Source organism: Macrobrachium nipponense, chromosome 44, assembly GCF_015104395.2.
Source record: "Macrobrachium nipponense isolate FS-2020 chromosome 44, ASM1510439v2, whole genome shotgun sequence".
Lineage (NCBI taxonomy): Eukaryota > Metazoa > Arthropoda > Malacostraca > Decapoda > Palaemonidae > Macrobrachium > Macrobrachium nipponense.
In genome coordinates this window covers 10,185,845-10,198,564 of record NC_087221.1, presented here as the reverse complement: position 1 = coordinate 10,198,564, position 12,720 = coordinate 10,185,845, and the positions used below count along the sequence as shown (strand labels likewise).

Below are 12,720 nucleotides of genomic sequence, written 5' to 3'. Positions count from 1 at the left end.
TTCTGGGTTCGACCTGTGTTTGCCGGTGAAAAGGTATCAGAGAATGCCTATCCAAGCTTACTAGATACTAAGTAGTCATTATAAGGAAGGAGTTAATGAAACCTAAGGTTCATTTCAACTTAAATTTACTCACTTAATATTTACACTAGGTCCATCAAATTTAAACTTACTTACTACTTACAGTAGGACTTAAACTATGACTTAGAACTAGTAATAACATGATGATATCATACAATTGAACAGGGTATTCAAGGCAATATCATATTTCCGGGATATGTACAGACCGGTCCATAGAACAATCAGGGACCAAACATTCTATATACAAGTTTCGGTGGCAGGATGACGCCCAGGGCCTCCCAACCCAGAGGAGAGAGGTTTGGTGGGGAATACGAGCGAGGCAGGCAGGAAGGAGAGAGTATTAAGATAGTAAAGGGTAAGGAGACGAATGATAGGATTCATTATTCGGGGGAGACTATGCTCCCTGCAGCAATTGCTGGGAATTTAAGGGCTTCTAAGTTCTTTAAATAGTGGCGCTTAAAAACTGCTGGAGATTTCCAACCCGTATATTTCTTCAGGTCTTCGAAATTCATATTTTGGAAATAATTAATAGAGGTAGCCACCGCTCGGATGTCATGGACATGTGGGACTTAATCCGGGTTGGCTTGTTTAATGAAGTAGAATATTTGTTATCTAATACCTTTATGAGAAATCGTGCCACCTTTATCTCTAATGAAAAGGGGACCTGAAGATGTTGCAGAAGTTCTGGCAAAGAAGGATCTAAGGGTAGTGACAGGGCACAATGATGTGTCCTGTGTTAGAGGGATGATTTTTCATGGAGCCCATCTATTTTGTGGGTCCTCATTCTTAGCCAAGAACCTCCGGTCTGGGGATAGTAGTACTTCCCCTGACGGGAGGAATTCTATGTGGTCTGGATTCCTTGAGAGAGCCGAGTTCAGATATTCTGGCACCTGAGGCCATAGCCATTAGGAATAAAGTTTTTCTTAATAGGGTTATATACGAGCATAATTCATTAACTCTTTCATATCCGCTTAGTTTTGAGCACTGTGTCCCCAGATATTCGAGGTGTCTGGGAGCGCTCGACAGTGCGAAAAAATTATTATTTTGAAAATTCAGCAAAAATATAAATTTTATGCCAACAATGTTCATTTTGCTGTCCTTTTTTTCTAAATGTTAGTATTTTATGGCGGAATAGTCAGAATAAGAGTCCCAGCCCTCTAAATACGAAAAAAATGTGAGTTATTTAACAAAAAAACAAAAAAAATCTTTACTTTTTTTTATATTTTCATTCCTAACCCAAAAACTATGAAAGTCAGGCGAATGAATGATTTTTTATGAGAAAGCCATTAAAATTCCCTAAATATCGACATATAAATAAATGGAAAACGAATAAGTCCAGCCTGTGAAAAAATTGATAGTAAAGAGGATAAGAAACATAGCGCTCTGCCTGGCGCATAGTGAGAATTATCGCTAGAAATTTTTTTTTTCATTGAAATTCCTTTGTAAATATACAAAAATGTAGAGGAAACGTTGAAGAATAAAGGGAAGGTCTAGAAAAATGGCTTTGGATTAGGCAACAGTTTCATTTTGACGTTATAAATTGATCGAAACAAAAAAAAATTTTACCGTTGTCAACATTTATTGCTAGAATAAAAAATTTTTGAAGAGCCCTATCTCGGTTATTTTTCATAGAAATTACTTTGTAAATATACGAAAATGTAGAGGAAAAGTTGAAGAATAAAGGGAGAGTTAAAAAAGTGTAGGTGCAATCAGCTGATTTCATTGTGAGAGTTTTACTACGCCAGGGATTTGAGCATGCGCAGTACAGAAACTTCTTTGCTGGCGTATTGATACCCGAGATACACAGTCCAAGGTATGATCTAGCCTATGGAAATCGCTACTTGTCCGAAAATAAAATAAAAAATGCCCCTACCACACGTACGAAAAATTTCGGTAAATTTTACGTACCGCTACGTCAGTTGGATAGATAGGCGATAGAGTATTTTTACGTACTATTACGTCAGTTGGACATGAAAGGGTTAATAGTATCTGAGGCTAATTTGAGTATATCATTCAAGAACCAAGTGACCATATGTGGGCGGTCAGTTGGTCTTAGGCGGGCACATGCTCTTGGAATGGAGAAGTATGAATCTGACAATTTAATACTAAAGCCAACCTGAAAAATTTTCTTCAAAGTCGACTTGATTGTTGTAATGGTACTGGCGGCTAGGCCTTTCTCAAAGAGAGTTCTAAAGAACGAAATTGCCAGATTTGTGGTCATTTTGTGAGCACCTGATTCCTTCAGGAATTTGGCCAATTTTTTGACTGCCAAATCATATTGCCTGAGCGTTGACTCTCTTTTATCTGATTCTATAAGATTCTATAAATACAATGTTAAGTGGATCTATACTTGCGTCCTTTTGGGCTGCAAACTTCATGAAGTCCATAAAGTTAGGGCATTCAGAATTCTTGAGGAAGGTGACACAGCTTGAGTTTGTACTATCTGTGTCAGTTTCGGGCGAGGGATCCGTTTGGGTCGGAGCTTCATTTCTAAAAGAAGTGGAAACCATTTGCTTTTCGGCCAATCGGGTGCCACTAATGCTACTTGTCCTGTGAAAGAACGTAGCTTGTGCAGGACCTTCATCAGAAGATTCACCGGAGGGAATAGATAAATCTATGGTCATCGCATCTGTGGCATAGGCTAGAGGGTCCAGGTTAGATGCCACATAATGGCAGCTTGTGGTTGGATTCTGTGGCGAATAAATCTACTTGAAGGTCTGGGATTTGTTTGCAAATCCACCGGAATGAATTCTTGTCTAGAGACCACTCCGATTCTAGTGGAGTTGTCCTGGAAAGTGTGTCCCCAATCACATTCTTGGCTCTTGCCAGGTGGGTGGCTGACAGGTGCCAATGATTTTTCGCCGCTAAAGAAAATATTGCAATCAGCACGTGATTCAGTTTGCTTGACCTGGAACCCCCTCTGTTTATGCAGTGTACCACTACTAGACTGTCCGAGACTATCCTCACATGACTGTTCCTGGCCGGAGTTAGCCGTTTTAAGGTCAGGAAAACTGCCATAGCTTCTAGCACATTGATGTGGAACTGGCGGAACGTATCTGACCATATCCCCTGAACCTTCTTGTATTGTGAATATCCCCCCCAGCCACTCGGGGATGAGTCTGTATGAATTGTTAAAGACGGCGGAGGGAATTGCAGTGGTACTGCCTTGGTCAGGTTCCTGTGCCTCGTCCATGGGCGAAGCCTCTTTACTTAGAATGGGTGGAATTATACTGAAATTTTGTCTCTGAGATTGCTGTTGGCTCTCTTCCTCCAGACTCGATTGATATCCTTCAATCTGGCTTTTAGTAGGACGTCTGTTATTGATGCAAACTGTAGAGAACCGAGGATTCTCTCTTAGGTACGCCGAGAAGCCTTTTTATTCCTGAGGAACTGTTTGGTAGCTGCTGCTACCCGCTTGGCCTTCCTGGGCGGAAGAGATAGCTTGTGTTTTATTAAATCCCATTGGATTCCCAACCATTGAAAGTGGGAAGCCGGGTCGAGCCGAGATTTTTCCCTGTTTATCTGGAAGCCCAGTAACTCCAGGAACTCTATTACTTTGGCTGTCGATTTGCAGCATTCCTCGACGCTGGCTGCCCAAATGAGCCAGTCGTCTAGGTAGGCTACTACCATAATCCCTCTGGTTCTTAGTTCTTAGATTATCGTCTCTTCTAACTTGGTGAATATCCTGGGCGCAATGTTGAGCCCGAACGGCATGACTCTGAATGAGTAAGCCTTGTTTCCTAGTCTGAAGCCTAGGTACAGAGAGAAGTTCCTTGCTATCGGGACATGATAGTAAGCGTCTGTAAGATCTATAGAGGTGGTGACGGCCCCACGGGGAAGTAAGGTCCGCACCTGCGAGACCGTCAGCATACGGAACTTGTCGCAAAGAATGTATGAATTGAGCCTTGACAAGTCCAGAATCACTCTTCTTTTGTCCGAGTCCTTCTTTGGGACACTGAACAGACGTCCTTGAAATTTTAGTCTCCTCACTTTCTTTATGGCCTTCTTTTGTGGGAGAGCCTTGGTAAATTCTACCAGGTTCGCTGTTGGGATCTGAAAGAAGTTTATTGGTGATGGGGGGCCCTTTCTTCCACTTCCATCCCAGGCCCTTGGAGACTATACTGTGGGCCCATGGGCTGAAGGTCCAATGGTCCCGAAAGAGATATAATCTCCCTCCTAACTGCGGGCTCCCACTGGTTGGTTGCAGGTTTGTACCCTCTGCCTCCTCGGAAACCTCTACCCCTCGTAGCCGGGAGCCACCTCTGGCCCTGCTACTACCCACATGCCTGTTGTAGCTACGAAATGATTCCCTAGCTTCATAGGCGGGGTTAAAGGCTGGGGAGGTTATGATGGCTGTGGAGGTTGAGGGTTGCTGGGCCGGCGGAGTTTGTAGCAGAACAAACTGCTGTTGTGGCTGAGCCTTCGATGTCGAGGGCTTACCCACTTGCGATACTGGAACCGACTGGACAATCGTCTGTGGTCGAGAGGGCTTGTACGGATCGAATCTCCTTGGCCTCTTCTTAACTCTAGCTTGATGTCCGGGGGCCTCAAACTTCCGCTTGAAGGGAAGTCCCCACCAGACCCGGAGGCTCTGATTGGCCCTGGAAGCTTCTCGAGAGACGCTGTCCACTTCTGCTTGAGGGAACAGGTTCTCTCCCCAGATTGACGCCTTTATCAATCTGTTAGGCTCATGCCTTATGGAAGCCTCCGCCAGGACGTATTTTCTGCAAGTTCGCCTTGCCATTCCGAAGTCATAAAGGTCTGACTGGAAAGTCTGTAGCAGACTTTTCGTCAAGACCTGGAACACCTGTTCGTCCCGGTACGTAGTGGCTAACAATTCCGCTGAAGTGACAGAATTGATAGACCTTACTAGCCTCGATCTTACCTCAAACTCTGCCTTGATCAAATTCTCCGGAAGCTTAGGCAGCTTCTCGGAGAACAAGGTAGAGGCACAATCTGCGTCCAGTTTACCTGCCGTAAACGTGGCCGGAGCTTCATTCCAAAACTCCCTACTCGCAAGAAAGAGAAGAGAGGTAGCCTCTGTCTCTTTCAATGCCGGGAGGGGTTTGTCCTCTGCTATAGCCTGCAGAGTTAGCTCTGCTACCTTGTCAGTGCAGGGCGACGGAATTTGATCCGGGGTCACAAACATGGTATATGTGCCCTTGTGAGGCGTTAACCTGGTGTTTACGCACTCCCATTCGGTGAGGGTGCATGCCCAAACAGCCTGGGCTTGGTCCCTCGGGAAGATCACTGTCTCCTTTGGGACCTTGTCCACTCTGACTAGCGCGTGCTCCACTAGTCTGACGAACCCGGGGAAGGGAAACTGGAGACCTTTCGAGAAGAGCTCAAAGTCCTCCAGTGGCCAGGTCCCGCATCCTTCGATGGTTAGCTTCCCATCTGAGTATGGGGCATGCATAGCAAGCCGCTACGGATTGCTTTTATGGAAGGGGGGGAAGCTCAGAGGCATCCGGCACCGCCATCAGCAGTGCCGGAGATCCGGAGTGGAGAAATCCGGACCTCATGGTCCTCTAAAGGTTTGATCCTTTCGGCCACCATGTCAGATATTGTTTGGCCGGAGACTTCAGATCCGGAGGCGAGTAGTAACAACTCAAACCTCTCGTCTACTGCCTCCCCAACCTTCGACAATAGAAGGTTAGCAAGCAACTCATGGTCGACGCCGGACTCCGTCGCCTTGGACTTAGCGGACTTTGATCTCGATCCCTTGGGGGGGAGAGAATCCTTGGCATCAGGCGACTTAGCAAAGGAAGTCGACGGCTGTGGGGCCGGAGATGACTCAGTCACCGCCGACGAAGTTGGCTTTGATCCCTTGGGCAGGGATTTCGGTCTTACAGTTTTTTCCTTGGGACGGACCGACCGTGAAGCATCCCAAGTAGGGGTGGGGTTAGAGAAGCCCCGGAAAGAAGAAGAAGAAGAAGGAGTAGGACTAAGGAGACTACCCGCCTCACTTACCTCCTCCTCAATGGCCATGGGCTCTGTGTGGATGTTGATGGCTGCCACATCTGCCATCAAGTCCTCCTGGTCGTCTGGAAGGGGTGCCCTCTCCGCCCAGATGGCGTCAATGATGGGTGCCGCCAGATGCGCTGCAACCGACGTCGAGGTTGACCCCTTGAAGAGAATGGAGCCCAGGCTGGCATCCAGGATGTAAGGATGCCCTGATGGCGCGTTCCTCCCGTAACCGGAGACCCAGCGCCTCAAGTTCGCCCTAGCGGTATGGCGGGTTTCCTCGACCGTCTGCCAGAGAGGAAAAGGAAATTAACCTTCCAGACATAGGAAGACGTTTGTAAACAATTTCTTACACAGTTTATCACCATTTTTCATCATGAAAAAGTAGCTAAGATACTTACCCGCTCATCTACGAGAAGGTTCACCATCTCATAGCAGACGGTGCATGCCTCCGGGTGCCAGACCATGAAGGGGGGTTGGCCCTCTTCACCTTCGAAGGGCACTGAGCAGTTGGCATGCGAACGGCACATCTCATGCCCATAGGTCTCGCCGAGGAAGGCGGAGCACCCCGTCGACTGGCAGCGTACCTTCTGTAATTTGAATTATTAACGAGTATCAACCTCAAGGAGGGCCGGAGCTACCTCCGGCGAGGGCATGCAACTTAAACTAGATAATGGTTCAAGTCTTACTCACTAACACATTCAATTCACTGAATAAATACAATAATATCTTTAGATATAACTGCCTGCTCCCGATCTCGTTCCTGGGTTCAATGTAAGTCTGGTACTTGAGATCTGATATCCGCCGGACCTGGGAGGAGGAAGGACCTCTACTCTGTATGGCTGGCCGGACCAGAAGGCTACGTATTAACGCAGACGCCTACATGATCTCCCGAGATTGAGAACTGAGCTATGGCAAGTTTAATGCAACACTTCGGTGACGGATGTGAGGGTGAGTCACTCTCCGTCGGTACCCATAAGGGTCCGAAGCTGTTCACTGTACGGTCCCCCAAAGCTTAGTCCACTTGAAGTCTCATTTCTCCTTGTCGTAACCACTGCCTGCGGAACAGACCGAGGTGGCGGATCAGGGGAAGGTAATCCCATATCTGAAGTTGCCTACCTCTATCGAGGGGTAGAGGGGAGTAAGACTCCTACCCCAATTTCGCGGCTAGAGGGAGACCGGAGAAAGAGACTTACAGAGCGGCGGAGCTACATATGTACAAGCCGAAGCCATGTCCGTCATCCGGCGTGGTGCCAGGGGACTATACATCCAGAACATAAGGTTACCTCTAGTACCCATATCCCCTTCCTCACACTTGCCCCCTCCCCTCCCACTTATATGAAACTCCAGCGGCCGTTCCTAAGAGTACTAGTGCCGCGAATTATAAAGGTTCGGCTGAACCGAGCCTAGAAGTGGGGGGGGGGGGGGGGGGGGGGGGGGGGGGGGGGGGGTTGGTTGGTATGAGGGGTGGTCGGTCGTGATCGCCTGGCCGTCTACCCGATCCGAGATGGCCACCTATTAGCGGTTGTGGGGTCTACTACTGCAGGGGTGGTAGTGTGACTGGGCCTGTGGCCTGTAGTGGTTGGTACAGCAACCGGTTGGGGTGGCTCTCGATCGGGAGGCGTAGCCTACTACTAAAGGTTAAACCAAAGGAGGCTAGGCCAAGACGAACGTTAACCAGACCTTTTACGATACAGTGATACAGCATTGTGTAATAACAATAAAATCAATATGTATAATTGATAATGAGGCATTATGGAAGAGTTGCAAGGGTTTTTTAAAAGTTTAGGGAGAATACCCGATATGGATCTAGCTTGACCGTCCGAGATCGTCACCGACTCAGATCGTTAGGCCAAATCTCCTCTAGGACATCACTATGCGGACAGTAGCGCTCAACCAAACCTACCAAACTCGAATTTATTCGATTCAGATCGGCCGGGAGGATAGGTCCCACAATATGAATAGAGAGAGGGGGGCTCTCTATCATTGATATCCCCCCCTGAAGAGCTTTAGCTCCATCAGGGGAAGAGGCATAAAGGGTACCGGTTAGGGACAGTTAGTCTACTTAGGCTTGACTGGTGGGGGGGGGCAACTCTTCAACCTCTTCAGTGAATTAATTCTACTGTCATATTTACATCTATTTGGTTCGTAAGAAAATAATTCATGCAAAATTACGTTGGGAAGAGAGAAAGAAATTCTAACTCTATCGCCCTTACCATACAATAAGACTTCTAATAGCCTATCAAAAACATGTGATAGACTAATATTATTTCAAGATATGTACGAACGCATTCTTGAGCTGGGGTGGGGGTGGGGGGGGGGGGTATATTTTGAATAACCTTTGTCTAACCCCAGACTTACCCCAGGGTATGTCATGAGCGCGTTCGGCACATCTACGAACCAATAACTCTAATAATAACAGATGAACACATAATTAGGTACATTATCTTTTGATTTATCTTAATCTACCGAAATACATGTGTACCAAAATTCCATGCGTTCTTGCTGATGCTCATGAAATGGCGGGCACGCCGATGGCCCTGCAATACCTTTCTACAGGGCCGAAGGTCAAGTTGGAAAGCACCGCAATCGTATAAGTTATGAAAACAGAAATAGGGGTAATCAACTTCGATGGAGGAGGAAGATCAGACGAAGTCATCTTGAGTTAATCGTTGATTAACCCTCTTACGCCGACTGGACGTATTTTACGTCAACATTTTTTGTCTCCCGTGTGCCGACTGGACGTATTTTACGTCAACTTACAAAAGTTTTTTTTAAAATTCGCGGAAAAATACTTATAGGCCTACCAGCCTAAAACTTTTGAATCACGCGCCTTGGGGGATGCTGGGAGTTCACGGATCAAAGTGTTGTTTTGTTTACAATCGTTACGCAGGCGCGCAAGCGCGAATTTCTTTCTTGCCGCACTAAAAAGTATCTGTGACACATCTCGGAAATTATTTCGTCACTTTGACATAATTTTTGTACCATTGTAAATTAGCCGTTACATGAAGTATTATGTATGAAAATGTGCGCATTTTTATGTAGAATACAACAATAAAATACTCATGATTGTAGCTTTTATCAGTTTTGAGATATTTTCATATAAATAACGATAATTGCCAAAATTTCAACCTTCGGTCAAATTTGACTCTACCGAAATGGTAGAAAAACGCAATTGTAAGCTAAAACTCTTATATTTCAGTAATATTCAATCATTTACCTTCATTTTGCAACTAATTGGAAGTCTCTAGCACAATATTTCGATTTATGGTGAATTTATGAAAAAACTTTTTCCTTACGTCCGCGCGGTAACTCTTCCGAAAAAAATCATACATGCGATTGTGGTACTGTTTGCACCATTTTAAAATTAGCCGTTATATAAAGTTTTATATATGGAAATGTGTGCAATTTCATGCACAATACAACTAAAAACAACCCATGGTTGTAGCTTTTATCAGTTTTGAGATATTTTCATATAAATAACGATAATTGCCAAAATTTCAACCTTCGGTCAACTTTGACTCTACCGAAATGGTCTAAAAACGCAATTGTAAGCTAAAACGCTTATATTCTAGTAATATTCAAGCATTTACCTTCATTTTGCAACAAATTGGAAGTCTCTAGCACAATATTTTGATTTAGGGTGTGAATTTATGAAAAAATAACATTTTTCTTTAACGTCCGGGCGGTAACTCTTCCGAAAAAATCATACGTGCGATTGTGGTAATGTTTGCACCATTTTAAATTAGCCGTTACATAAAGTTTTATATATGAAAATGTGCGCAATTTCATGTAGAATACAACAAAAAATAATTGAAGGTTGTAGCTTTTCTCATTTTTGAAATATTTGCATATAAATCACGATAAATATAAAAAACACCACGTTCGGTCAACTTTGACTCTACCGAAATGGTCTAAAAACGCAATTGTAAGCTAAAACGCTTATATACTAGTAATATTCAAGCATTTACCTTCATTTTGCAACAAATTGGAAGTCTCTAGCACAATATTTCGATTTATGGTGAATTTATGAAAAATAACATTTTCTTTACGTCCGCGCGGTTAACCTCCTTCCGAAAAAATCATACGTGCGATTGTGGTAATGTTTGCACATTAAATTAGCCGTTACATAAAGTTTTATATATGAAAATGTGCGCAATTTCATGTAGAATACAACAAAAAATAATTGAAGGTTGTAGCTTTTCTCATTTTTGAAATATTTGCATATAAATCACGATAAATAGAAAAAAAACCACGTTCGGTCAACTTTGACTCTACCGAAATGGTCGAAAAATGCAATTGTAAGCTAAAACTCTTACAGACTAGTAATATTCAGTCATTTATCTTCATCTTGAAACAAATTTGAAGTCTCTAGCAAAATATTTAGATTCATGGTGAATTTAAATAAAAATCTTTCCTTCCCTCCGCGCGCGGATTCTCCGCCACAAATCTCCGAAATGTGTACGTCCCATTCTCGGAATATTTGCTCCGTTTCATATTAGGCATTTCATAGAGTTTTATATATGAAAATGTGCGCAATTTCATGTAGAATAAAACGAAAAATATTTGAAGGTTGTAGCTTTTCTTATTTCTGAAATAATTGCATATAAATATATATATATAAAAAAATTCGACATTCGGTCAACTTTAACTCGTCAGATATGGTCGAAAACTGCAATTGTAAGCTAATACTCTTACAGTATAGTAATATTCAATCATTTGTCTTCATTTTGAAACAAATTGGAAGTCTCTAGGGCAATATTTAGATTTATGGTGAATTTTTGAAAAAAATATTTGTTTACGTCCACGCGTTACGAATTCATGCATTATTTTGTGATAATATTTTCTCTGTGTTGCTTTTATCGTTTTACAATGTGTTATATACCAAAATGATCACAATTGAGTGTACATTACAACGAAAAAAAAGTAACTTGTTACCTTTAACCGTTTTGCGCACAGCGCGATTTGAATACAATTATATATGAAATTTTGTTTTTGCTCTATCATATATCGCATTATTTATATATGATAATGATAACTTTTTTCATTTCTGATGGTTGCATACTAAACTTCAGCCAATGACAAAAAAAGGAGCCAAAAATGAACTCTTAATCTTGAAAACTAAGTGCGCTGTGATTTTTTGAAAAAAAAAAAATTTTCCCGCTTCCGCACTCACTCTGAAACACCTCCGGCACACGGGAGACAATTTTTTTTTTTTACCGCTTCGGCGTAAGAGGGTTAATCACCAAAAACACGATAGCAAGAAAAACAGCATGGAGCTAGTTCACCGTCTAAAACAGGATTGCAGATGGCGCTCGGGTCAGGTAGTAGTAGCAGTAGCGAGGGGGAGGGAGTAGCCGTTGCGACGGCTCTCCCAATGAGAGGGATTTTGGAAAGGAATCCTCTAATTGGCAGAAGACCTGTGAATAGTGGCTTCCACTCGCCTTGTTCTTTATACCCGACACCCTTAGGGTGGGTAGTAACCTTAGCATACCATGCTAGCTTTTTCTCTGGTATATTTAGAATCTATTTATACTAGAAAAGTGAGCAGCAGGATCCTTTTCACCGGCGAACACAGGTCGAACCCAGATAATATAATAATAATAATAATAATAATAATAATAATAATAGAGAAATAAATTCACAGTTATGTATTACGTACATATATTTAAAGATAAAACTAAACAGATAGCTTTTGGGAATCCATAGTTTTATCTTTAAATGTATGTACATATACCGGGTGTTTTGAAATTAGAGCCCCCCCCTCCACAGAACATATAGAAAGTTATGAAGTTTTCTCCTATAGCCTATCTCCAAGTACATAATCTAAAGTTTCTATTAAGCTATTTTTCATTTTATATTTCTTATATTTTCAGATTGAGTGACAGAGTTAGATACAGCCATAGCTAAAGACTCGGAGGAAATCAGATGGATTGACCGAATCCGGGCTACAACCTTAAGAGAGGCCAGGGATGCTGGCACATCCTTCATTTCACATTCCTGGATAGCTAAATACATTAAAAGAGATGAATCCTCTGTTAAAAGAAACTGGAACAAAAATCCATATGACTGTCATCGCAAAAAGAGTGAGAATCTTGGAAGGCTTGAAGTCTTTTCTCAGGAGTCAAAAGACATCAAAGCTGAGGCAGTGGATAGACCAAGAAAGTCTTTACGTAAATTGGTGCTCGAACTAGAAACAAAAAGGGGAAAGAAGAGAAGTTATAGTGCTGTATATCATGAGTTGAAAAAATCTGGTATCTAAGCCATTTCATGTTATCAGCAAGCCCAACATCACTCAGCATCAGATAGAAGACCATGCATGGTTTTGTGGTTCATTTCTTAGAGATTTGGATGAAGCTGCCTTTCTCCATGTTGCTGCATCAGATGAATTCTTCATTTACACAGTCAGGAAGCCAAATCATAAAAATGACATCATTTCGGCTGCAAAGTTGGATGATATCAGCGATGACGTGCATTATCGCCAAGTTATGAAATTTCCTACATGTTTGGGAATTTTTCTGTTTCACAACCAAACGGTTAATGTGGATCTTCAAAGAAAAAGGACAGTCATGGAATGGCAAATACTTCGGAGAAACTGTGCTTACCGGTGGAATATTTCCTTTCCTCAAAGATCCTGAAGATGTGTTATCTGTTGAAGACGTTACACTTTTGCATGAT

At 42.9% G+C, this 12,720-nt stretch overlaps 1 protein-coding gene across 2 annotated transcripts in view; it reads right to left on the bottom strand.

The window, feature by feature from the left end:
• LOC135204023 (nudC domain-containing protein 3-like) overlaps positions 1-12,720 on the bottom strand; it is a 301,510-nt gene that overhangs the window by 124,857 nt on the left and 163,933 nt on the right. The window lies entirely within an intron of this gene.